The sequence below is a fragment of the Mesoplodon bidens genome (genome assembly GCF_964165515.1).
Source record: "Mesoplodon bidens genome assembly, chromosome: 10".
Lineage (NCBI taxonomy): Eukaryota > Metazoa > Chordata > Mammalia > Artiodactyla > Ziphiidae > Mesoplodon > Mesoplodon bidens.
In genome coordinates, this window is record NC_138172.1 from 61,743,923 (window position 1) to 61,768,762 (window position 24,840).

The following is a 24,840-nucleotide window of genomic DNA, read 5'->3' on the forward strand; positions in this document are numbered from 1 at the left end:
TGCAAAAGTTATAATATTGATGGGGAAAAAAGAGATATATTAATAAATATATTTGTTTAAAGTAAAACAAAAGTTAACACAGGGTAAAACTTTGAAAAAGCATTTAAATAACCTATCAGTATTCATTACTATAGGTATTAATACTCAGTCAACAAATATTTACTGAGTACCTTGTATGCAACAGGTGCTGCTCAGTTGCTTAGGATACATCAATGAACAAAACAGGTAAAAAAAAATGAGTGGAGTTTGTATTCCAATGAGGAAAGGATAAAACAAACAATATACATGATAAATTACTAAATAAATGATTTATATGATAAAATGATGACAGAGGAAAAAAGAAAACATAGAACAGGATCAGGAAATGGGAAGTGTGGGATAGGGGAAGGGAGGCAGTGTAAATATGAAAATGGACATTTATTAATTTTTATGTGTGAAAGAAATGGCTTTTAAGAAATAGGAAAGAGAGAAAAATCAGAAAACTTGGTAAAAACCAAATACTCACCTAGGAAAGCTCATTGAGAATTAACAGAGCACAAGGCATGGAAATATGCATCTGAGGAAGTTTACAAAATTAGCCTAATATGTATATGAATTTCTTCTAACAATTCTAGGGCAATTTTTCTCACATATCCTACATTCCTAAGAAGCAAATAGCCCCATATTCAAACTCTAATGAACAGCAGCATAAAGCTAATGGTTATAAGCACTCCTTATTTGAGGACAGAAAAGAGAATGAATGAGAAGTATACCAATCACTGCTTGTTAGGTCAGGGAAGAACCTAAAAGATTTAGTCCATCTTGCTGTAAACAGAATGAAAATAAAGGTCGGAGAGGTTAAATAACCATCTCAGGGTCACAAATCAGAAGTTATTTTGTCCAGAATTCTTTGTCTGAAATACCATGTTAAATGTGCAAAAACTGTAACAAATTAGACAAATTAACCTTAAATGTTCATTTATCTAAGATTACGATTAACAAAATAATATAAAGGAAACTCGGTTCAATTTGTATAACTAAATAAATTTTTAAAGCTTGTAGAGATATGTAATAACTTCAAGAAAGTTATTTTTAGTCCCTTAGGCCCTCAAAACATTAAATAACACGAGGATTTAACTATCTTATTATTGCTGAAATTTAACAGTCAAAAATTAACTTTCTATAACATTGGATATAGACACAGTATAATCACAAATTTAAGCCAAATTTTCAAGCACATTTCATGGACTGGGAATCAGAGATTCAAGAAAGTTAAAGAGATTTGCCCATGGCGTTAGCCATAGTAAACTTCAGAATTACATGCTGTGAGATGGTCACTTAGAGAGAGGAGAATTTTGCACTATACGGATATTTAGAAAATTAGCAAAATATATAATTGTGAGCATACTATACCAGCACTTCCCAAACTGTTACCCAGAAAAATACTACTCCATAGTTAAATAAATTTAGGAAATATATTTTATTCTCTAGATTTGCAATGCATGTTACTATTTTAGACACTCTGAAAAGTACTGGAAGAAAGAAACTTTTGGTTTTCAAGGTATTTACTGTGTATATAATCATTTTTCTAAGCCCACTTAGTTCTGAAGCACTGAAAATCAATTTAGGCAACACCGACATAAGCAAAAAGAGTCCAATATGACTTAAAAACTTTAGTAATGGGATTCCAAATACACTGCAGCCTAAGGTGCTAGAAGGTCAAGGTTCTTCAGTTTTTTTGTTTTCGATTTTTTTTGGCCACGCCACGTGGCATGTGGGATCTTAATTCCCTGACCAGGGATGAAACCAATGCTCCCCGCAGTGGAAGTACGGAGTCTTAACCACTGGACTGCCTGGGAAGTCCCAAGGATCTTCAGTTTTAAACAATGAGATGATGGTGGTGATAATAACAAGCAGTTGGTTTGTCTGATTTCTCCCTTACTCATTCTATAGATACTCACTGTGGTTCTATACGTTAGGCACTGAAATTTACACCAGCTGGGGCTTCCCTGGTGGCGCGGTGGTTGAGAATCTGCCTGACAATGCAAGGGACACGGATTTGAGCCCTGCTCCGGGAAGATCCCACATGCCGCAGAGCAACCAAGCCCGTGTGCCACAACTACTGAGCCTGTGCTCTAGAGCCCGTGAGCCACAACTACTGAAGCCCCTGCACCTAGAGCCCGTGCTCCACAACAAGAGAAGCCACCACAATGAGAAGACTGCACACCACAATGAAGAGTAGCCCCCGCTCGCCGCAACTAGACAAAGCCCATGCGCAGCAACGAAGACGGAACACAGCCAAGAATAAATAATAAAACAAATAAATTTATTTAAAAGAAATATACACCAGCTGAGAATTTTTAAAGTTATTACAAACTAAGGATTCTTCTGTGGCTCCGGTAAGCAGCCGCCAGAACCTGACTAAAGCTCATCTAGATCACCTAACAGTGGCAGCTCCTCACTTCTGAAAGTCAATTAGGAACGGACTCAACTTGCCTCTGAGTATCAACCAATGCACATCAGTCTCATCGGAGTAACCTCTCATCTACAGATGACGTCAGCCTCCAGAAAACACCAATCAATCCCTGAACTCCATGCTTCCTGAAAACTCTATGTAAGATCAGCAATCTTCCCTGCTGCGAGATCGTGTTTGACCAGCATATACCTTTCCTTTACGGTAATAAAAAATAAATCTAGTTTTCTCTATTTCAGATATTGAATGCTGAATGATGGTCTCATTACACTTTCACACAGTGTTTGAGGAAGACTGCTTTCACAACTCTGTCAGCCTAACCTCTCCTCCTCTCTTTTCTCCCACTTTTTATTTTGAAAGATTTCAAATCAACAGAAAAATTGAAATTATGGCACAATGAACACCTATATATCCTTCAGCTAATATCACCAACTGTTAACATTTTAGCACGTTTGCTTTCTCACACATATTTATATAAATGCGTACAAAAACATGTTACACACTACATACATATATACTTGGATCTCCATCTCTATTTTTCTTTGAACAGTAAATGTCTATTGAGTGCTTTACATGTGCCTGACATGAATTATGTCATTTAAACCTCTTAAAGACCCCATAACCCACTATCACTATGCCTATCCCTGCCCCTCTTGGAGAGACATTCCTTACAGTAAGTGAAGTTCTGTTTGCTAACTTCCATACACTGGGCTTAGTTTTGCCACCTAGAACTAGATAAAATATCAAATCTATCTTTTACATGATGGGTCTTCAAAAATATGAAAAAAGTTTTCTTAATTTTTTTTTCGGGTAAATAGGATCTTTTTAAAACAGTTTGAGATATTTATATACCATAAAATTCAGATTTAAAGTGTACAATGCAATGATTTTTAGTAAATTTAAAGAATTGTATCACCATCACCATAATCCAGTTTGGATTATGGAACACTTCCATCGTTCCAAAAAGATGCCTCATGCTCATTTACAGTTAATCCCCATTCTCACCCCTGTCCTCAGGCAACCATTAATCTACTTGAAGAAGCCACGCACCCTCTCTCTAAAAGGGCGTATCCTTTTCCAATTACCACCACTTCCAATCCTCGCTTGAATCAGAGCAGTTCGACATTTACTTGGCCTAGATATTGGGGTCCTGCCCAAGATTTCATTTGATGAAAAAAGGTTCCAAAATTTTTAAATAAACAAAAGAAATGAAAACCTATAATTTAAGGGTTTAACAAGTCATAAGCCAAATATAAAATCCTGTAAGCTAAGAGATATCCTTTAGACAAAAGATTCACTAATCAACGCTTTGTGGGCCGGGAAGAGTTGAACCAACTATCAAGCTGCCTTTGTCTGGACTATAATTCTCCATCTCATCCATAAGAACATCTTGTTGAAATTTTGTACTCTACTGCCATACTCTATCAGGCATGGAAATTATTTTACTCAAGTATGAATTGTGAATTCATCAGGTTCCTACTCATTCATTACAGATCCCAGAATTTTTATTGAGATTGATGTCAAATTCACAAGGGTGTAATGACTAGAAACCTCCCTTCCCCTGTCATTTTTTTAATTGAAGAAACTTGTGCCAAAATTATAACTTAATTACACTTCCTTAAATAACATTCTAGAAAAACCACCTGGTAATAACTAATACCACTGTTGTAAATAATCTCTCTCCTAATGTACTTTTATTTCCAGGATTTAATTTATCACCCAAAACAATGGTTTCAGTCTCATATACTGTAATACTGACTAAATAAATCTGTAAATTAAAATATATGGAAAACAGTACAAAACTGTTATATTACCAATTAAGCAACTCAGAAATTAATTGTACAAATATTCATGCCTGCCAACAGGAAAATACATAATATATTCCAGTTGCAGTACATAATACATTCCATTTGCTCCTTCACAAAGGGCTTCAGTTTCAATCAGGAGGTGTACAAGACAATTATCTTTCTAGAATATGTAAACTGGACAATGATCGGTTACTTTCGTTTTGAGAAAACTATGAAAAAGTTTATCTCTAGCTTCCACAATTTCCCTCAAATCAAAATAAAATTTAGTATGCCCAGAAAAAAATGCATTTTAAATCTTTCTCAAGAACATGGATAAAAAAGTGATAAAAGAGAAAGACGTTAAGACAATTATATATAACAATTCTACTGAGAATAAACATATAGGATATAATAAATGATCTCTTGGTTTTAATTTAAAATTTTGGCATGTATAGACTCTTTCATAGATATTTACACACATTATCAGTGAAAGTCATGTGTTAATCTTTAAATTAATAACATGATGAAATTCTTAGTCTGTATTTCTAGTTGCTTACAATGAATAACGTGCAGTCTTCTAAACGTGTTAAAAATATTAAAACATATGTCATGTACCAACTACCAGTCTATATATTATCTGCATAAGGACTAGCTCCATAGTAGCAAATAAAAATAGTAATAATAATTAATATCAATAAAAGAGAAGTTAACACCTAGGCTTAGAACCATCATAGAATCCTACAACTTTCAAACTCCTTTGCTTTGTATATAAAAACCTTTGAAATCTGGCTTCTGCCTTCAGTTTTGGCCTTATTTCCAGCCATGCATCCTTTGTTCCCATTTGATATATCAAAGACTACCTGAATATAGCTGACGATACAATGTGCTTCACATCTTCTGGCCTTTGTATGTGATGTTCTCTCTGGCCTTTGTTTCTTCTTTCACTCAACTAATTCCTCCAAAATTTAGTTCAAGGGGTACCACCCTTGGGAAGTTTTCCCTAATCCCCAGTTTAATTTAGATGCTTCTCTGTGGTATATTGCATTGATAGCCCTAACTCTTTACCACACACTATATCCATTCCTATTGCTAAGTAACTTCAAGTGTCTTCATGCTATAACTCTGAACTCAATCATGTTGTATGCTTTGGCCAGTAGGATGTTAGCAAGCAGAGCAGAGGCTAAGAAGCACTGAAGTATTTCAAGTTGTGCTCCTGCACTCTGCCACTGCCATGACAATGTGCCCAGGCTAGTACGCTGGCTGACTAAAGACACACGGAGTAGAGATGAGTCACTCCAGTTCTCTCAGTTGAGACACCCTAGATCAGTCAGATGACAGAACCCACTCAAGACTGGTAGAGCTGCCTAATCTACTATCCCAGACACATAAACGCAAATGCTGAGGTTTTACCACTGACGTTTTATGGCTTTTTGTTATGCAGCACTATTGTGGTAGGAAATAACAGATCCACCCTCCTAGATGCTTCCACAGCACTTATAGCACATATTACATCACACGTTTATAGTGACTCATTTATCTCTTCTCCCCTAGACTGTAGAGGAGAGAGCATGTATTATTTAAATTTGTATTCTTAGCATTTAACACAATGCCAGTTGCATGTTGGCATGAAATATATGTTTGTGAAAATAAGGGGGGAAAGGCGGAGGGAGGGAAGAAAGTAAAGAAGGAAAGAGGGAGGGAAAGAGGTGAGAAAGAGAAAGGAAGAATCAAAAGGACTGTCGTGTTGAAGAAGAAAACATTCTCACGGAAAAACATACAGGCGATGAAGGACAGCTATTTCGATGGGATTTACCTCCCATCTGATTTCACTGAGATCTCAGGTTCCAAGGAGTCTTCTGCCCTGTGGGGCACACACACTAAATACTGGTAGAGGAGATCAAAACCTTAAAGCACATAGATAGCTGTCTCTTAGATTAGAAAAAATACCTACAATTCATGTGACTTGTGAATACAGTGTTAGCAGGAAAGAGCCAGTAACTGTAGTACTCTGGCCAACAGCATGGGGTGGCATTACATTATGCAGTAGAAGATACCAGGGCAGAGAATCAAAGGGTGTATGTTCGAAATCTTAACATTTTCACATGTAGAGGTAGCAGGCAGAACTGTAAAGATGCCAAAGGAAAAGAGCCCCCATTTTTTTTCTCCTGTAAACCCATACACATATACCACTGCTTCTACAACTTTGCCTCTACCTAGAAGGCCTGGCTGTACTCCCTCAACATGCCACCACCTTTTATCACCTGTTTAATACCATTATATCTTTTAAGGTCTTGATCAAATGTTTCCCCTTCTATGAAATCATCTCTAACACCTATCCAAAGAAGAACTAATTATACCCTTTGAAATCTATACACACATATTTATAGCATAAGAATACTACATTAGTGGTAATTGCATGATGGTAGAGACTTGACCTTTTTCATCATGAAATGAAACAGCACATAGTGGAAACTCAATAAATGTTTACTGAATAAAACAACAGCACAAGGAAAAAAGTGTTAAAAGTTTTATTATAGTTGGTATGCTTTGGGGAACAGGTAACAATTATTCAAAAAGTGTCAGATTATGATATAATTTTTTCACAGCAGCGTATATAAAAAAGAAAAAAAAATCAATGAATCTGAAAGGACATAAGATTTATATAGTCACCATAATAACAGCAATGAGGAAAGTAACAGCAAATGATATTTATAATACATATTGAGAATTTACTATTTGCTAGACACTATTGAACTGATTTAAATGTCAAAATGGCCCATAAGGTAGGTACTATTATTTCCATTTTTAGGCTTGAAGAATTTAACTAGATTACCCAAGGTCACACATTTAATGAGTGGCAGAAATAGGATTCCAACCCTCACCAGTCTAACTGCAAACTTTAAAAATCAACCCCCTGACTGCTCTGTAATACTTTCATAGGAACTGAAGGGACCTCATATGTCATTTATTTCAGTTTCTAAAACAATAAAAAATAAAATAAAAAAATTTAAAACGATGTAAGCATATATTCAATTAGGGTGCTTGCACTAGGTTGTTGGACGACAGATAAATTATGAATGACTTTTTGACAATTAAGTGTGGAACACATGGAAAAATAAACAAATGTATAAACAAGCTACAATAGTTAAGTTTATAGGATTAAGAGGAAAAAAAAATGGAGAATTGGAACATCAAATGCTTTTCATATCAAGACCCAGAAGAAGAAATCTACTGGAAGGTTAAACAAAAAAATCTTCCAAGTCAAATGCAAATCAATGGCTTCCTCTCTTATTTATTCAAATCGCTTATGACATGAAATTCATCTTTTAAGTCTCAAGAATTACTGTAAATATTAAAAATGCATAACTGGGAAAATCCATGGCACCCTTAAGCATAAATCACAGATGCATATGCATAAATCACTGGGGTTCTGGAACAAAGTTCAGAAATCACCCTACTAATTCATGTAAAACTTTCCCAAACTAAAACTTGGTAAAAATTATGATTTAAGGCAGAAATACTAAAACAGTAAGTGTAGGGTTAATTTCATCATACTAGATGTGTTATAATAAAGATTACAGAGATTAAAATTGATACTTAGGGCTTCCCTGGTGGCGCAGTGGTTGGGAGTCCGCCTGCCGATGCAGGGGACATGGGTTTGTGCCCCGGTCCGGGAAGATCCCACATGCCGCAGAGCAGCTGGGCCCGTGAGCCATGGCCGCTGAGCCTGCGCGTCCGGAGCCTGTGCTCCGCAATGGGAGAGGCCACAACAGTGAGAGGCCCGCGTACCGCAAAAAAAAAAAAAAAAAAAAAAAAATTGATACTTAGAGACAGGTTGATTAATAAGGTATGTGATTATTATTATATTCATAGTGAAATTTTCCTTGTAGCTTAAAGATACCAATACCATTCATATAACAAACACAGAGTGTTTGATAAACAGAGAAAAATCTCAGCCCATAAGAATTTGGCTTCCCCAAATAACTCCAGGTTCCCACAGAAGAATTCGAGCTTCTTTTGTCGTGAACAAATTTCACATCTCAAACCCCTTGGCGAATTTCTGCTTAGCCTTTATAGACAGAATCCTTAGGCCACTCTGAGAGGGAAAAGGGGAAAGTGTAATGCTCCATGCCCTGGAGCCCAGAGGTTCCCAAGATTCAAACAAGTGTAACAATTTGTCTCCCTCGGTATTAATAAGGAACCAGAATATGAGATAACACAATCTGAGTTCTCTCAGCTTCAGCGAGCTCCTCCTCCTCATTCAAAAGATTCACAAGGCTAAGGAATTATGTTCAGGTGATTGTCAAAATATATCTTTCACAGGTGGATGAATCGAAATAACATTTAACATTTCAAATTATATTGTTCATATTGTACTATTCAACTCCTCATTAAGTTCAGAGAGCTTGTTTCTACTTATAGATGTGTTCTTAGAACCCTAAGTGAAAAAAGTTAAGTGAAAGAGATGTTTCATTTTTTAAAAATGAAAGAGGAAAATAAAGAGTGCCAGAGTAAGGAAACACTAATTTTCTACATACATAAGCTTTAACTTTAAAAAAGAAAGTGCCAGGGCTTCCCTGGTGGCGCAGTGGTTGAGAGTCCGCCTGCCGATACAAGGGACATGGGTTCGTGCCCCGGTCCGGGAAGATCCCACATGCCGCAGAGCGGCTAGGCCCGTGAGCCATGGCCGCTGAGCCTGTGCGTCTAGAGCCTGTGCTCCACAGCGGGAGAGGCCACAACAGTGAGAGGCCCGCGTACCGCAAAAAAAAAAAAAAAAAAAAAGAAAGTGCCAAATTAATCTGTTTACCCTTATTATATTTTCACATAGGTATATTCGCTATATTTCACAGCTTTATTATGCTGTTAAAATGCAATAGTCTACAACAATCTATTCCAGATTGGGGTGAGAGAAGGGGATTGGTGAGGAAGTAGAAAACTAACAAGGTTGTCCGTAGCACTTTTAGTAAATGTTATAGGAATAACACATAACAGAAAAACCATGGTTCAATTTAGTATAACTACCTCAATTTTCTTAAACTCACATACGCTTTATAGTTAAAGCCCTTATACATTTTCTCTCTAAAAAACTTAATTTAAGAACAATTTGGTGGCACCGCTGGAATAAAAATAATATTTATATTTATAAAAATATTTATATTTTTAAATGTATAAAATATTGATATTTAAAATGTCTCTTTTTAATCTATTTGCTAAGAAAACAAAACAGTAGATTTTGAAAGGGTACTAAACCAACCATCATTAATTTTATTCTGGCAACTAACTTCATCCTAATGTCTTAAGGCTAAATCACCACACAGATCATTAAAAGAGCAAAGATAGAAGAGAGGGTTGCTCTTATCCCCATAAAAGAGTTTTGTTTTTAATTTTTGTGAAAAGGAAACAAAATGGGAGCACTGCTGGAGAGGGGTCACATCAGAAGGAGGTGTTTTTCAAATTAAACAAGGAGGAGCGCTTTGTGTGTATTTTCTTTCTAAGATAAATCACGTTGAATACTAAACTCCCAGATCTAGTTAACAAGAATAATAATCATCTGCAACTCACTAAATTCTTTCATTTTGGATTGTATATTATAGACGAAAGGTGTAAATTTAAGAGTCTATATGTGCTCTACTTTCAGCTTTATCATCAATATGTTGGAGGACTTGGGATAAATTTCTTTACATCAGCTAAATATTCTAGGTATGCTACTTAGTTGTCCAACACACATATACATCTTAATTTACATATAAATTTAATTGTTTAACAATATTCATTGAACCATAACCAGTCCTCCACTAAAGGCTGAGAAACACAAACATGACTAACACCAAGTCCTTGTGAACTCTAAAAATAATATGTAGCAACTGGTAAACAAGCAAACAAATAAACCAGTACAACTGTCCTTTTTATAGTCGAACATAAAATTATATTGATTACCTACTTTTTTTTTTTCATATGTGAGGTAGACTAACAGGTTGGGAATAAATTATTGGTAAATCCAGGGCCAGCAAACTTTTTCTATGGGAGGCCAGACTGTAAATATTTTCACCTTTGTGAGCCATGAGGTCTCTCTCGCAATTACACAACTGCCACTGTAGCAACAAAGCAGCCACTGACAATCCATTAATGAATGAAGGAGCATGGCTATATTCCAGTAAAACTTTATTAATGATCATTAAAATCTGAATTTCACATAATTGTTACATGTCACAAAATATTATTATTCCTCTGATTTTTTTCCAACCATTTAAAAAGGTAGAAAGCATTCTTAGTTACACATGATATACAAAAACAAGCAGCTGTCAAGATTTGGCCCTTGGGCCATAGTTGGCCAACTCTTGGTGTGATCAAGCACCAATACCAAATAATACGTGAGTTTAGAGTGATTCTAGAAGGTACTGACCATAGCTGCTACTGGTGTTCAGAGAGGAGAAAGGAATAAGACCAAACAATCAAGAAGTACTTCTTTGAATAAGAAGAGCTTGAGCTAGAGCCTGAGTTGATCTAAGGACAATGAGAACTCATTTATTGCAGCTTCTATCTAGTTAGTATACGCAAGAAAGTTATTCCACTCTGGGGAAAAAAATCATTATTTTGTCAAAACATGTAGTAAACAACAAGCGATTAAGCATCATACTGTTGTTTAAAGCTGTATGTACAGCTTACCAATTTTTGAAATTGGTAAGCTTTTTGAAATATTGTATATTCACATTTAAAATAATAAATATGAACTTATTTGGAAATAGGGTCTTCACAGAGGTAATGAAGTTAAAGCAAGTCCAACAGGGTGGGCCCTAATTCAATATCCTTATAAAAAGGAGGAATTTGGACACAGAGACAGATACACGGAGGGAGGACCAGGTGCAGACACAAAGGGAAAAGATAGCAATGTGACTGGAGTGATGCATCTCCATCCTAAGGAATGTCAAGAACTGCTGGCAAACACCAGAAGCTAGAAGGGACAAGGAAGGATCCTCCCTTAGAACCTTCAGAGAGAGAGCATGGTCCAGTTGACACCTTGATTTTGGAATTTCAGGCTCCAGAACCATGGAATAATGCGTTTCTGTGGTTTTCAGCCACCCAGTTTTTGATACTTTGTTATAGAAGCTCTAGGAAACTAATACACAAACATAACAAAGTGTTAAGACCATTTTTCACTTTGTAAGACTATCATTACAGTACTCAAGTAACACGTCATCATTTAATGAACAAATAAAATATTAAGTCTGAAATAAAACTGTGCATTAAAATTGTCATGTTAAAATTAAATGGACTTTCTTTACATGATACGGCTACCAAACAAGTCATTCCTTGTTTTTTTGTGTTTTTCCTCAATACCTCAAACCAGATGTTCTTTGGCTAAGGTGGACATCTAACAAGCAGACAGAAAATCAGTCATACTTACTTATCTTGTTGCCTCTTGATGTCAGGTGAAAGTTTCCTGAATGAAGCAGCTGAGTAATTAAGTTGCTGCAATTAGGGGCCCAGGTGTCCCCAATGTCCAAATGGCATATTTCTGCTCATTAGGCATAGTGTGCTCCTGAGTAATCCAAGAAATGACCACCAAGACCACCTTCTTTCCCAATGGGGGTAACACAAGCAACCAGGAAATTCATTTGGATCCACGTCAATACTTTTTTTTCAAGATGGAGCTTCACATTAAAGAATAAAAGAAACCTTTTCCTCAGGCAAATAAAAGCATACCTACCTTGCCCAGGAGCTCTTTCTTGCAGTAGTTATGTTATAACATTTTCTTTAAATGGTCTGTTAATGCTTTAAATCTGAGCACAAGCCATACTTCTTTAGGAAAAAAAATAATAATCAGGACATTGTCTTGGATTGAGGCCACTCAGTAAAAATAAAGTCAGTCAGCAACATCAAGGCTACCAGAGTTGTTAGATTGCCTTTTTGTTATTTTAAGAGTATACATCAATCATTTAACTTTGGCTTGTATAATGTAGAATATTTTAAGAGTTAAGAAGAACTCAAATTATAAGATACCACATGTTATCTTCATCCTGTGCTTTAACAGAACATCTCTGAAAATGTGAGTTTACTAGGAATGTTAAAGAGAAAGCTGATGGATCTAGGCCAGATTTAGCTGTTATAACTCCTCATTTTGTTTTTCCTTCTCAGGTTTCCAATTTATACAAACACTTTATCTGAAATTTTTTCTAATCTGTTTTCCCAATGTACTGTTTTCTATAATGTGTAGAATTAAAATAAGGTGGTAGGTTCCATCCAAGCCATTAACCATGGTCCCAAGATGATAATGACCTATAATGTACTAAGATAAGAAAAACTTCTTTGGGCAAATATTAGAGTCAGGGAAATGTACAGAAAGACCCCTGTGGTAGTATATTAGTAGAGCCATACAAATTTGGAGACACAGCTTCTATTTATATTTAAAGTAAAAGTTAAGATTTCTACAATCAATCAATAAAACTCATACTTGAGTTTAACAGTATTACCTTAAGATGTGGTAAGCGAGAACTCTACCTGAGACTAAATGTCACGAACACAACTACATCAATACTCATCACTGGCACATAACCAAAATCATCCATTCTCATGAATGACACCATTCAGCCCCTAGGGAAAAATTTCTCCACATTTCTCAAAACAAAAGGCTACTGCATCAGAATGCCATGAAAGTTTGTGGGTTGTGTTATGTTACTACTGACATGGGAAATGCACACTGCTCTGGGGAGTTGGGAGGATTAGGTGGTAGAAATGCTGAAGTTCTCAAATCTTTCTCTGAGATAGCATGAATGCAAAAGATTCTTGCATTACAAAGAACCATTTTCAAATAGTGCCAAGGATTCATTTTCTTGCTTCTCTTCCTGTTCTGATTTGTGATTTCAGGTATATTTATGATGACACATGGTATGTGTGCCTTCATTTAAATTCTTACTCTTTGCCCTACACATTCTGGGGAGCAGGTTTGAGCAAAACCTGAATCAGATACATTATGGTTCAAATAAGGTATTATTTCTATCTCATTTCTAGCACAGATTTAACTTTTGGTAAGTAAACAGAATAGAGTATGTTTAGAAATTCTGGATTAAAAATATTAAGAACTACTGACCCTAACCTATTCCAAAAAAAGTGGACATCTTTCCTGTTTTTAAAGATTTCCAGTAAAAGAAAGTCCAAGGCTGTATTACTGTTTATGTTAAAGTTTCCATTTTCAGTTTATTTGTATTTCATCCATTAAAAAAAAATGTTTTGAAAAAGGAGATTCGCATAGAATGTTGGCCCAATTTTCAAAGAGATCCAAACATGATCTCTCAAAACACAAATTTACAAGTTTCTAAATGTCTCTGAACTCAGATTTGTGCATTTCAATGTCACTGAGGTGCCCAAATTTAAATTTCAGGGATGCTTATCAAGCATAGTAACTGAAAACTTGAACTAAACTCACAAGTGTGCAAAGAAGTAAATATCCATTGGAAAAAAAGTCCTGATTTACAGGGTGGCCCATTTAAAACAGTTCCTATTTAATAATGTGGCTGTGTACAGGGCCTCTTTTAAATGGGCCACCCTGTATGAAGCTTAAGTCCAAGATAAAAAATGTCCTCCCTTGAGAATTTTTAAAAACCAAAAACACTGTAGGTTTAGTGGTTATTTTTAAGGTTTTAGATGGTTTCTTTGGACTCCTTTAGAACTGAAAAAAGATGGATACACATTTTAAAAATGAAATGTTACAACCACACATCTGTAATGAGAACCAGTGCCAGTGGATATTTTTAAAGCAAATTAAAACGGTCAACTTTTTTTTAACTTAGGCAAACAGCTGCTACACATACAGTGCACAGTAACTACTTTTCAGCAAAAGTTCAAAAGGAATTTCCTAATGAAGATTCATAGGATGTTCTAAGGTTGATAATTAAAGGTTCCCCAAAAAAGATATGAATGACAGCATCAGAGATGTGAGGGTTAAGGCACTGAGCATGCCTGTCCTCTAAGGGAGGGGCCTGGAATTGAGAATAAAAAAATACACAGTCGTTCCCACAAAGGGAAGTTAGGATGAAATAGACGTGGAGCAAAGCTTTATCGAGTATCTTTTCTCTACTGACTTCAAAGTGTTTTTGTAAGATTCCAGTGATTTCTAACGTTGAAACACCTCTGTAATTTAACTTCTTCTCTTAAAATGGGGAGTGAGAGGAGAAAAAGAGAAAAGGCTTGCCTGAAAAAAAATTACATTGATAAAAGAAGTTGTAGGCTCTGAAGACTCTGACTTACATTCTGTACCTGTTCTTAGTAATGCTTTTCCCCTCCAAATCAATAATAATAATAATAATAATGGTAATAATAATAACTATGAACCCTCCCATCATACTAAGTGCCAAGTACTCTTCCTAGGCACCTGACATCATTAAATTATTTGATCCCTACAACAATACATGCTATGAGGCTGATACTGTTATCTCCATTGACACGTAAGGGAAGTGAAATACTAAGAGATTAAGTAACTTGCTCAAAGTCACAAACATAGTAAAACTGCCTGTTATGATTCAAACTGAGACTCAGGTTCCAGGGTCAGTGCTCCTAAGTATTAGGCTATTCCAGATCTTCAAAAAGAACAAGAAGTTGCATAGTTCCTTGAAAGTATCATTTTGGAAGAATTATATTCTGAACATGACATATCATGTCCCTTACAAGGGAAGGAGCCACATTCAACCTCATCCTCAGAGGTAGCTCATTCATTCAACAAATTATTTATTGAACATCCTATTAGGGACAACTATTGGCCTGGGCACTGGGCATAAAGCAAGGAATGAAATAGGCACTTACCCTGATAATCTCAAGAGTACTCAGGTTGTACCTGATTGGGACGAATGCTTAACCTTCAAGGCACATATCTATCAACAAGCCAGAGGATAATGAGGTGGACAAACATATCAGTTGTGCCATACAATAAAGCATATTACCCAATTATATTTATTCTCTTGGAAAACTGACGAAGTCAACAGGAAGTAGAATAGGCAAAGTAAGGAAACACAAGAAGGAAAGCAGCCCAAGTAATCAAAAACTGCAAGACAGAAAAGAGGACAGTAAAGAGGAGGAATATAGCAAAAGAGAAAGAAGCCACAAGTACACAGAGAACCAGAGAGATAAGAATCTCAAGAAGAGTAAACTGCTACAGGGTGTATGTAATGGTATCGCATTATAGTTTTATTGTACATTTTCCTGAAGACTAATGATGTTCAGTAGTTTTCATGTGCTAATTTGCATTTCGTATGCCTTCCATTGTAAAATGCCAAGTCTTTCCCCAATTTTTTTATTGGTTTGCTTCACTTTTTATTGAAGTGTGAGTTACATAGATTCTCTGGATACAATTTGTTTGTCAGACATAGGTATTGCAAACATTTTCTCCCAGTCTCTGGCCTACCTATTCATTTTCTTCCATATGTGTTTTCAGTAGATCCAGCACAATTTGTTAAAAGGGTATCCTTTCACAGTTGAATTACCCTGGCATCTTTGTAGAAAATCAATTGGCTGTCTATGTGACTCTATTTCTGGACTCTCCATTCTGTTCCACTAATATATATGTCTATCTTTCTGCCACTACACAATGTCTGGATTACTGCAGCATTTTACTTTTTAATGAGTCTTGAAATTGGATAATGTAAAGCCTCCAACATTATTCTTTTTAAAAATTGTTCTGGCTATTTTCTGCATACATATAAATTTTAGAATAGCCATGTCAATTTCTATTTTTAAAAAAGCCTACTGTGATTTTGATTGGGATAACATTCAACTGTAAATCAATTTGGAGAGAACTGACAATAAATTCAAGTGGTATAAGTCTCCATTTACTTTTGTTTTTACTCAGAAATATTTTGTAATTTTAACTGTATAGATCTGTCATATTTTAAGTTTATTCCTACTGTATGATTTTTAATGCTATTATAAATGGGCTTTATTTTAAATTATACTTGTTTTTATTTTAATTATACTTATTATTTATTATACTTGTTATCATTTAATTATAATTGCTATTATTTTTAAAATAAATTTATTTTATTTATTTTTGGCTGTGTTGGGTCTTCGTTGCTGCACACGGGCTTTCTCCAGTTGTGGTGAGTGGGGACTACTCTTCATTGCAGTGCACGGGCTTAGCTGCTCCTCGGCATGTGGGATCTTCCCAGACCAGGGCTCGAACCCGTGTCCCTTGCATTGGCAGGCATATTCTTAACCACAGCGCCACCAGGGAAGCCTCTTATTATTTCAATTACACTTGTTTTTTAAACCCATAGTGGCTAGATCTTATTTTAAGTGTTCCTATCACACACAAAAGAAGTAAATAAAGAGGACAGGAGGAAACTTTTGGAGACGATGTATATGTTTATGGCATAGATTGTGGGGATGGTTTCACTAAAATGGATATATACTCACCTCCAAAGTCATCAAGTTGTACGCATTAAATATGTACAGAGTTTTTATATCAGTCATACCTCAATAAAGTGGTTTAAAAAACAAGTATAATTTAAAATAAAGCCCACTTAAATTACATTTAATGATTTGCGGATCTGACTTGCAGATTTATTTTAGGAACCAGGAATAAGGAAGCGTCAGATCTATTACTTTAACTAAAGTGCAGACAAAATTCCCAAATGAGCATAATAATGGATCTCATGTATGTATATTTTAAATGATTGGGCTATTTTATCCTTATCCATACCAGCCAATTTTGTGATATTTAGAAGGCACCAACTGTAAAAGACCAATATCAAAGCAAACAGGCACTTGCAGCTGGCCTAAGAAAAAAGCCACACAATGTGCAGCAAGAACTTGTTCAGCTGACTGAGTCAAAGGTACTAAATACAGAGTTCTAGGCCACAGGTTAAGTCCCAAATTTTAATATTGAACAATCCAAGCAGATGCTTGAATTTGGTAGTTTTTGAAAGAATTTTTCATTTTCATATGACTATCTAGTACAATCAAAAATGTACAAATGTATAGAGAAATAATTATGAGGTATGCTTATTAGAAACATACATATATATGCATGTGTATATGTATTTAGAGTGGCACTAAGATCACTCGAAACTAATGAGATGAAATCAGAGAAAGATAATTTCAAACTTCTGTTAAAAGCATCTGAATATAAATGAGAAGGAAACAAAATCATACTCCTTAAAAACATAAAAAAACTACCCTCTTAGAAAAATTTTAAGTATACAATGCAGTATTATTAACCATAGGTGCTATGCTATATACAACTCTAGAAATTATTTATAACTGAAATTTTGTACCCTCTGATAATACCTCCCTGTTTTTCCCTCCTGCCAGTCCCTGGCAATCACCATTCTACTTCCTACGTCTATGAGTTTGACTGTTTTAGATTCTTCATGTAAGTAGTATCATGTAGTATTTGTCCTTCTGTGCCTGAATTATTTCACTTAGCATAATGTCTTCCAGGTTCATCCTTATTGTCACAAATGGCAGGATTTCCTTTATTTTAAGACTGAATAATAGTATCACCATATGTATGTACCACATTTTCTTTATCCATTCACCCATCGATGATCATTCAGGTTGCTTCCATGTTTTGGTTACTGTGAATAATAAATTTCATTTACTAATTCTTTGCTGCTTAGTTATAGAAATACATGGAATTTTTGTTTATTAACTTTATATCCTGTGATCTTAATACATTCTTTTATTAGGTCTGGTAGTCTTTATTTTTCTTGGCCGCAGCATGCAGCATGTGGGATCTTAGTTCCCTGACCAGGGATCAAACGCGGGCCCCCTGCAATGGAAACGTGAAGCCTTAACCACTGGACCACCAGGGATGTCCCAGGTCCGGGAGTCTTTAAACTATCATTGTTTCAATCATTCTTTAGCATTTTCTATATACAAGATTATGTAATTTGTGAATAAAGACAATTTTACTTCCTTCTCAATTAGAATGTTTCTTTTCTCTTCAGTTGCCTTCCTGCACTAAGACTTTCAGTATTATATCAAATAGAAGTGGTAAGAGCAAACATCACACCTTGTTCTTGATCTTACAGGGAAAATATTCTATCTAATATATTAATTATGATATTATACGCAGGTTTTCATACATGATCCTAATCAGTTTAAGCATATTTCCATTTATAGTATCTTTTGTATATCTAGTAAGATGATTATGGTTTTTACCCTAGATACTGTTAATGTGGAGAAATATACTGATGGATTTTCTTTATGTTGCAACAAATCTGCATTGCTGGGATAAATTCTTCAAAGTCTTTACTTTATATATATTGCTGGATTAGATTTGCTGAGATTTACCTAAGAATTTTTGCATCTTATGTGCACGAGAGACAATGATTTGTTGTTTTCCTAAAATATTTTGGTTTCAGTATCAGGATAATGTGGTATGCAACAAAAACAATACTGAGAGGGTAACTTACAGCTATAAATGATTATACTAAAAATAAGAAAGATCTCAAATCAACACCTAAAAACAAGAAAGATCTCAAATCAACAACCTCCCTTTACAACTTAAGTAACTAGAAAAAGAAGACCAAACTAAACCTAAAACTGCCAGAAAGAGGGAAATCATAAAAACTAAAGCAGAGATAAACAAAAAAGAGAATATAAAAGCAATTTTAAAAAGTCAATGAAACCAAAAGCTGTTTCTTAAAAGTAAGTCAAGAAAATTGAAAGCCCTGTAGCTAGACAGACTCAGAAAAGAGAGAGAGAGAAGACTGAAATTACTACCATCAGAAAAAAAAGTGGGGACATTGCTACAAATTCAAAGGAAGTAAAAAGGATTACAAGAAAGTACTAAAAGAATAGTATGCCAATAAGTTACGGTAATGTAGATGAAATGGAAAAATTCCTAAAAACATAAAACCTATCAAGAGTAAATCATAATGAAAAAGAAAATATGAATAGACCTATAACTAGTAAGGACATTGAATAATTAATCAAAAATCTCCCAACAAAGAAAAGCCCTGATGAATTCTACCAAACATACAAAGAAGAACTAATACCAAACCTAGTAAACTTCTCCAGAACTTTAAAGAAAAAGAAATATTTCCTAACTTGTTTTACGAGGCCAGCATTACACTGATACCAAAGCCATACAAAGACACTATAAAAAAAGGAAACTACAGACCAATATTCCTTATGAACATTGTTACAAGAATCCTCAAAAAAAAAATAGTAGCAAACATTTCAGCAGCGTATAAAGGATTATGCATCATGACCAAGTGGGATTTATTCCTGAATGCAAGAAAGTTCAACAAAGAAAAATCAATCAGTGTATATGCCACATCAACAGCATGAAAAAAAACCACATCACCATCTCAATTGATGCAAAAAAGAAAAAAAGCATTTGACAAATTCAACACACTTACATGATAAAAACACTCAACAGGAATAGAAAGAAAACACCTCAACATAATAAAATCCAATACAAAAAACACACAGCGAGCATCACACTCAATGGTGAAAGACTGAAAACATTTAATCAAAGATCAAGAACAAGGCAAGGATGCCCACTTTCATCATTTTTATTCAACATAGTACTAGAAGTTCTAGCCAGAGCTACTATGCAAGAAAAAGACACAAAAGGCATCCAAAATGGAAAAGAAGAAGTAAAATGATCTTTTTGGCAAATGATATGATCTAATGTGTAGAAAACACTAAAGATTCCAAAAAGAACCTGTTAGAACTAATAAATGAATTCAGTGAAGCAGCAAGACATGAAGTCAATGCACAAAAATCAGGTGCATTTCTACACACAAAGAAAAATAATCTGAAAAGGAAATTATAAAATCATTTCCATTTATAAGAGCATCAAAAAGAATAAAATACTTAGGAATTATCTCAACCAAACAAGTTAAAAGCTTACACAATGAGAACTACAAAACGTTACTGAAAGAAATTTTAAAAGATACAAATAAATGGACTCGTATCCCATGTTCATGGATAGGAAAACTTAACATTATTAAAATGTCAATACTACCTAAAGTGATCTACTTCAAATGCAACCCCTATCAAAATTCTAATACTGTTTCATGTAGAAACAGAAAAACCCATTCTAAAAATCATATGGAATCTCAAGAGACCCTGAGCAGCCAAAACAATCTTGAAAAAGGACAAAAGTGGAGGACTCCTGATTTCAAAACTTATTACAAAGCTACAATAATCAAAACTGTGTGGTATGGGCATGAGGAAAGAACACATTAGACCAATGGAATAGACTACAGAGCCCAGAAATAAACCCTCACATTTACGCTCAATTCAACAAGGGTACCAAGGCCACTCCATGGGAAAAAAGCAGTCTTTTCAACAAATGATACTGGAAAAGCTAGATATTCACATGCAAAAGCATGAAGGTGGATCGTTACCTGAAACCATACACAGAAATTAACTCAAAAATGGATTAAGAACCTAAATATAAGATCTAAAACAAGTATACACTTACAAGCAGAAATAGGCCATAAGATTCACAAAATTGGATTTGGCAATGATTTCTTGGATATGACAGGAAAGGTACAAATAACAAAAAGGAAACAGAAAAATTGGATTTCATAAAAATTTTTAAATGCTGTGCATTCAAGGACACTATCAACAGAATAAAAAGGCAACCCACAGTATAAGACCAAATATTCGTAACTCATATATCTGATAAAAGATTAACATCCAGAATATACAGAAAACTCCTAACACTCAACAACAAAAGGGAAATAAACCAATTAAGAAATGTGCAAAAGACTTAAATTGACATTTCTCCAAAGAAGACATACAAATGAGTAGTAAGCACATGAAAGGATGCTCAATATCACTAATTATTAGGGAAATGCAAATCAGAAGTATGAAAAGACACTACTTCATACCAATTAGGATGGCTACTATCCAAAAAATCAAACATACACACACACACACAACACACCCCAAGTGCTGGTGAAGATGTAGAAAAAATGAACCCTGTGCTCCACTGGTGGAAATGTAAAATGGTACAGCCACTACAGAAAACAGTATAATGTTCCTCAAAAAATTAAACATAGAATTACTATATGATCAATGGCTAAGTGAAATATGGTATATACATACAATGGAATGTTATTCAACTTTAAAGAGACAGGAAATTCTACAAGACACTAACATGAATGAACTTTGAGGATATTACGCTAATGAAATAAGCCAGTCATAAAAAGACAAATATTGTATGATTCCACTTACATGAGGAACTTAGAGTAGTCAAAATCATCATAAAGACACAAAGTATAATGGTGGATGGTAGGGCTAGAGGAGGGGAGAATGGAGACATCACTTAGTGGGTACAGGGTTTCAGAGTTATGTGGGTAGATGGTGGAGATAGTTACACAATAATGTGAATGTATTTAATACCACTGAACTGTATACTTAAGAATGGTTAAGATGGTAAACTATGTTATACGTATTTTACCACAGTAGAAAATTATTTTAAAGATACATATACAGGAAAATAGAAGAAATGGAAAACATATACTTTTGGATATAAAGGCTCACTATTATAAAGATATTGATTTACACAAAGTTGGTCCATAAATTCAATACAATTTCAAAAGGAATTAATATAAACTTTAAAACTAATCTAAGTAAAATACATAAAACTACCTAAAAGACTTTGAAATAGATTAATGAGGAAGGTACTATGTTATATCAAAATACAGTATACTTAAAACAGTGTAACATTCAGAAATAGATAAATGTTTTGTAGTAAGCTCTCATAGCATTAAACACCTTTCTCCTTTGTGGCACTTATTAGCAATTTTACATTATATATAAAACATTTACTGAATGACTGTCTCTACTACTAATGTATTCCTACTTTGTAACATATCACCTGATACACAGTAGGTACTCAAGACCTATTTGCTTAATGAATGAATAAATAAATGAAACAAAACAGAATGCAGCAATATCACCATTTATAAGTAAGAACAATACATGTATTCTCAAGTCAATGAGGAAAGAATGGATTATTCAGTTAGTGTTACTAATAAACTGACTAGCAATCTGGGAGAAAAAGAACTTAGCCTATAACCTTACATCATTTATAAAAATATTTTCATATTGCTGGAAGATCTGAATGTCAATATAAAAATATGAGCAAAGAACAAAATCAAATACCATTCTTAACTCATTACTTTTTAACAATTGTAATTTAGCTAAGCATACAGAATAAATATTACTCCCAAGAAGCAATGTGAAATATAGAAGAACAAGTAAATTACAGCTTTAGTTAAGTATTATTTCAGTGTAATTATACTGACCAGACGTTTCAGGCTGGTTGGAACAATGTTGGATTTATTTTCCAGTCCTAGGTACTGGCAATTCCAAATCTCCTCTAAAATTGGATCACTGTATTCTGTGGAAGCAGTCCAAACTGAGAGGTAGGAAGTTTTGCCTCTTCAGACTATTTGCAAACCTCTCATTAACTTTGATACACAAACAGGCTGTCAGATAATAGTAAGGTCTTTTTCAATTCTATTTTCCCATTCAAAATTGCTGCAAAAGATGACTTCAAACGGTTCCATGGCTATCTCCATATTAAACCAGTAACAAAAGCGGAAAATAAAGCCATGGATTTCACCTACTTTAAACGTATACCTGATAGCCTACTCCAAAGTCCAGCCAAGGAAATAAAGGTCAGAACAGAATAGAAAAACAATCCTCCTTTTTTTTTTTTGCACATTCTTACATTTCTCTTTGACCTCTGGACCTCTCCTGAGACCAATGCATTTTACATATTAAATTATCTGAAATAAAGTGTGTTAAACATTGACTGAAAATTGTTATAATTCTACAAAAGATTTATCAAATTAGCATTTCATTTTTCATTGGTGATTGTTCATAGGAAAAAAAACCCCAATCCAAATATACTAGCACACTATGCTTTGGAACAACCTAATGGAGAACGACCCATCTGAATTCACAAAAATAAATTTTCAGATAGAATGTAAAACAATGCACCTGAATTGACAAAAGTAAATTTAGGCAGTAATTATTTTCTTACACAAAATTTTCTTTGCTTTTCAAAATTATTCAACACTTTGCCTAGAGAAGTGTCAGCCTAGAAATTAATAAAACTGTAACAATAATAGAAACAATGTACTTCAATCCTCAGAGAATATGAAAATGATATTATTATTATCATCCCTTTACAAAAAAGAAACGTGAGACTTAAAAGTCTCATGGATAATAAAGGGGTGAGGGAGAGAAGTCTCTTAAAAGTAAACACACTGGGGATTCTGCAGCAGCCGTCGTTTGGGCTGCAACTCTTCCCAGAGTCTCCGGCCTGCTGGCCTACTACATCAGATTTTGGATTCACCAAGCCTCCACAATCATAGTCCTGGTGCTCCAGCCGGGTGTCAGGCCTAAGCCTCTGAGGTGGGAGAGCCGAGTTCAGGACATTGGTCCACCAGAGACCTCCTGGCCCCACATAATATTAAACAGTGAAAGCTCTCTCGGAGATCTACATGTCACTGCTAAGACCCAGCTTCTTCACTCAACAACTAGCAAGCTACAGTGTTGGACACCCTATGCCAAACAACTAGCAAGACAGGAATACAACCCCACCCATTAGCAGAGAGGCTGCCTAAAATCATAATAAGTTCACAGACACCCCAAAACACAACACCGGACATGGTCCTGCCCACCAGAATGACAAGATCCAGCCTCACCCACCAGAACACGGGCACCAGTCCCCTCCACCAGGAAGCCCAAACAACCCACTAAACCAACCTTACTCACTGGGGATAGACACCAAAAACAACGGGAACTACGAACCTGCAGCCTGCAAAAAGGAGACCCCAAACACAGTAAGATAAGCAAAATGAGAAGACAGAAAAAAACACAGCAGATGAAGGAGCAAGGTAAAAACCCACCAGACCAAACAAATGAAGAGGAAATAGGCAGTCTACCTGAAAAAGAATTCAGAGTAATGATAGTAAAGATGATACAAAATCTTGGAAATAGAATACAGAAAATGCAAGAAACATTTAACAGGGACTAAGAAGAACTAAAGATGAAACAAGCAATGATGAACAACACAATAAATGAAATTAAAAATACTCTAGAAGGGATCAATAGCAGAATAACTGAGGCAGAAGAATGGATAAGTGACCTGAAATATAAAATAGTGGAAATCACTACTGCAGAACAGAATAAAGAAAAAGGAATGAAAAGAACTGACGACAGTGTCAGAGACCTCTGGGACAACATTAAATGCACCAACATTCGAATTCAGGAGTCCCAGAAGAAGAAGAGAAAAAGAAAGGGACTGAGAAAATATTTGAAGAGATTATAGTTGAAAACTCCCCTAATATGAGAAAGGAAAGCGTGAATCAACTCCAGAAAGCACAGAGAGCCCCATACGGGATAAATCCAAGGAGAAACACGCCAAGACACATATTAATCAAACTATCAAAAATTAAATACAAAGAAAACATATTAAAAGCAGCAAGGGAAAAGCAACAAATAACATACAAGGGAATTCCCATAAGGTTAACATCTGATCTTGCAACAGAAACTCTGCAAGCCAGAAGGGAGTGGCAGAACATACTTAAAGTGATGAAAGAGAAAAACCTACAACCAAGATTACTGTACCCA

At 35.0% G+C, this 24,840-nt stretch overlaps 1 protein-coding gene across 2 annotated transcripts in view; it reads right to left on the bottom strand.

Annotated features, from left to right (window-relative positions):
- LOC308623374 (BEN domain-containing protein 6-like) overlaps positions 1 to 24,840 on the bottom strand; it is a 129,588-nt gene that overhangs the window by 49,827 nt on the left and 54,921 nt on the right. The window contains exon 1 of one of the 2 annotated variants that reach the window (XM_081245659.1): positions 22,503 to 24,207. The exons of the other annotated variant lie outside the window; for it this stretch is intronic. The gene's annotated coding sequence lies outside the window, so the exon portion shown is untranslated. Of the gene's footprint in view, positions 1 to 22,502; positions 24,208 to 24,840 lie in introns of those variants that run through there. 2 annotated transcript variants of the gene reach the window in all.